The sequence below is a fragment of the Danio rerio genome, chromosome 5 (assembly GCF_049306965.1).
Source record: "Danio rerio strain Tuebingen ecotype United States chromosome 5, GRCz12tu, whole genome shotgun sequence".
Taxonomy (NCBI): domain Eukaryota; kingdom Metazoa; phylum Chordata; class Actinopteri; order Cypriniformes; family Danionidae; genus Danio; species Danio rerio.
In genome coordinates this window covers 1,954,935-1,958,921 of record NC_133180.1, presented here as the reverse complement: position 1 = coordinate 1,958,921, position 3,987 = coordinate 1,954,935, and the positions used below count along the sequence as shown (strand labels likewise).

Here is a 3,987-nt window from a genome sequence, read left to right as displayed (position 1 = left end):
ACAAACGCACATGAAAAAAACATTGTAATCGGTGTAAAACAGTGTAATCAACAGTGTAATCAGTGCAAAAACAGTGTATTCAGAGTAAAAACAGAGTAATCAACAGTGTGATCAGAGTAAAAGCAGTGTAATGAGTGCAAAACTGAGTAATTAAAAGTTTAATTAGTGTAAAAACCGTGTAATTAGTGTAAAATAGTGTAATTAGTGTAAAAACAAAGTAATCAGTGTAAAAACAGTGTAATCAACAGTGTAATCAGTGCAAAAACAGTGTAATTAGTCTGAAAACAGTGTAGTGAGTGTAAAAACAGTGTAATGAGTGTAAAAACTGTGCAGTCAGTGTAAAAAAGTGCAATGAGTGTAAAAACATTGTGATCAGTGTAAAAACGGTGAAATAAGTGTACAAACAGTGTAATTAAGTGTAATTAGTGTAAAAACAGTGTAATCAACAGTGTAACAATGAGTGTAAAACAGTGTAATCAGTGTAAAAACAGTGTAATTAAAAGTGTAATGAGTGTAAAAACAGTGTAATGAGTGTAAAAATGTAATCAACTGTATATTCCATGTAAAAACAGTGTAAATAGTGTAAAAACAGTGTGATGGTGGTGGTGTAATGGCGAGGTTTTCTTGACACTCTTTGGGTCCATTAGTACCAATTGAGCATCAACGCCACAGCCTACCTGAGTATTGCTGCTGACCATGTCCATCCCTTTATGAGCACAGTGTCTCCATCTTCTGATGGCTACCAGCAGGATAACGCAGCATGTCATAAAGCTCAATCATCTCAGACTGGTTTCTTGAACATGACGATGAGTTCACTGTACTCAAATGGCCTCCACAGTCACCAGAGCTCAATCCAATAGAGCAGCTTTGGGATGTGGTGGAACGGGAGATTGGTATCATGGATGTGCAGCCGACAAATCTGCAGCGACTGTGTGATGCTATCATGACAATATGGAGCAAAATCTCTGAGGAATATTTCCAGTAGGTGTTCTGAAGGCAAAAAGGGTACCAGTAAGGTGTACCTAATAAAGTGGCCGGTAAGTGTAAAACAACGGAAGTGAAATTTGTGGCATGCTGAGGGGTGTATTTTTAACGGAGCAAGGACTTTTTTTCATAGTATTCTCTTAAGAAATAATTTTTAGTCAATGACTTGCCTATTAAACTAATTAAGCCTTTAAATTGCAATTAAACACTAGCATCTAGCAAAATATCTCATAAAATATTCTATACTGTCATCAAGGCAAAGACAGGAGCATTTAGTATTTAAATGAGTTGTTTAAAAACATATATAACAACATGATCATATCAGTCTTAACTCTGGTTGAGTGTTAATTACGGTTTACACACCAGACTGAAGATGATAACGCATCAGATCTGAGCCTCCCTCCATTCACAAACTCATCTGTGACATCAACAACTTCTCAAGGTTTCTATGGCGATGGTCTCCAGCCAACCGGAGCAGGTGCTGGTGTCATGTGACTATGGATAATTAGAGGCAGGGTGAGGAAATAAGGCGCAGCTCTTTTTCCCAGAATCCTTCTGCTTTATGGAAAAATGGTAGTCTAGAAGGGATACAGCTGTGGATACTCATATCCATAAAAGGAATAGTTAAAAGGGATACAGATGTGGATACTCATATCAATAATTAGTAAAGTCTAAAAGGGATTTAGATGTGGATACTAATATCAATAAAAGGTAAAGTCTAAAATGGATACAGCGGTGGATACTCATATCAATAAAAGGTAAAGTCTAAAATGGATACAGCTGTGGATACTCATATCAACAAAAGGTAAAGTCTAAAATGGATACAGCTGTGGATACTCATATCAACAAAAGGTAAAGTCTAAAAGGGATACAGATGTGGATACTCATATCAACAAAAGGTAAAGTCTAAAATGGATACAGCTGTGGATACTCATATCAACAAAAGGTAAAGTCTAAAAGGGATTCAGATGTGGATACTCATATCAGTAATTAGTAAAGTGTAAAAGAGATACAGCTAAGGATACTCATATCAATTAAAGGAAAAGTCTAAAAGGGATACGATGTGGATACTCATATCAATAATTAGTAAAGTCTATAAGGGATACAGATGTGGATACTATTTTCAATAAAAGGTAAATTCTAAAAGGGATACAGATGTGGATACTCGTATCAGTAATTAGTAAAGTGTAAAAGAGATACAGCCGTGGATACTAAGGTAATAAAAGGTAAAGTCTAAAAGGGATTCAGATGTGGATACTCATATCAGTAATTAGTAAAGTGTAAAAGAGATACAGCTAAGGATACTCATATCAATTAAAGGAAAAGTCTAAAAGGGATACGATGTGGATACTCATATCAATAATTAGTAAAGTCTATAAGGGATACAGATGTGGATACTATTTTCAATAAAAGGTAAATTCTAAAAGGGATACAGATGTGGATACTCGTATCAGTAATTAGTAAAGTGTAAAAGAGATACAGCCGTGGATACTCATATCAATAAAAGGTAAAGTCTAAAAGGGATACAGATGTGGATACGCATATCAATAAATGGTCAAGTCAAAAGGGATACAGCTGTGGATACTAATATCAATAAATGATCAAGTCTAAAAGGGATACAGCTGTGGATACTCATCAATAAAAGGTAAAGACTAAAAGGGATACTGACGTAGATATGTTAACAATTTACAATTAACGGGTCATTTAATAAATAATATGAATAACACTTGATAAAATACCTGTTTTTGCATTAGGGTTAAGGTTTGGGTGCTAGACGTTAATAAATTACAATGTAATGGGTAATATAATAAATAATATGAATAATAATTGGTATAAATGGTGTTTTACATTACTTTGAGAGTTGGGGTAGGGGTAGATGTTAATAAAGTACAACTAATGGGTAATATAATAAATGACAAAAACAATAATTGATATTAAGATTTTTTATAATACTGTGAGGGTTGGGTTTAGGCTTAGAGGAGGGGTAGACATAATAAACAATAATAAAATACAATTTAACGTGTAATTTAATAAATAATTCTCATTATAATTACTCTTTTTACATCACAGTGAGGATTGAGGTAGAAGTAGACATTAATACTTTAATGGGTAATTATGTTGCGTAGGGATGCTATGCGAACCAGGGTAGCTCCAAATGCAGCTTTATTATGAGAATGATCAGAGAGGCAGGGGTCAAAAAACAACATTAACAGTGTCCAAAAACAAAAAGGTTCAGGACAGGCAGCAAAGAATCAAAACACGATAAACAGTCCAAGGTCAAAAACACAGGAAGCAAAGAGAAACAGAGAAAAATCGACTTTTCAAGCTGTTTGGACAGACATGTGTGTAGGTATAGTGTATAGAGCGTCGTATTAGGCTGATATAAACACACAAAGTCCTTTTTTTCATAAAAACAGTGGACAAATTGGAGCGGTTTTCAGAGCGACCGCAACTTGACGTAGGAGAGCAGTCCCCCCACCCACCAATATTGATTGACAGCTGCGTGTCACTATATCCTCAGTTTGTTGTTTCACGTCTGCCATTTTCAACTCGGATATCACTAAAGGAACACCCTCGCTCTATTTTTAGATGTAAGGCTCATTGGGCTCAACACAAGATCAGCATTCACCACATGATCGCTCTAATCGGAATTATTGTTTGTAACTTTAGGTGGGTTTGCAGACATGTGTACTTTTCATTGAGTCTACCTTAAACTTCACGGTCACAGAAGCTCCCTGTGATCTTGACTACAGTAGGTAAAGCTGAAAGTGCGAGCGTGTTGCCTCACATAAGTGTCGCTCCAATGGAATTGAAATAAGAAACTTGCCTGCAGGTTGCACACCAGAAGCGCCGTCAGCGTCGCGCAACACATCGCCATGCATTTTGCACGGCGCTTCAAGTTGGAGGCTGTCAGCGGCGCCCATACACGATTCGGGACACTTCATATTTCTGCCGCGCCACAGAGAGACATCTGAATAGTTTCATCTTAAATAACATGCGAAT

The 3,987-nt window shown here is 36.3% G+C and overlaps 1 protein-coding gene across 1 annotated transcript in view; it reads left to right on the top strand.

Moving 5' to 3' along the window:
- rabepk (Rab9 effector protein with kelch motifs) overlaps window positions 1–3,987 on the top strand; it is a 373,763-nt gene that overhangs the window by 69,441 nt on the left and 300,335 nt on the right. The window lies entirely within an intron of this gene.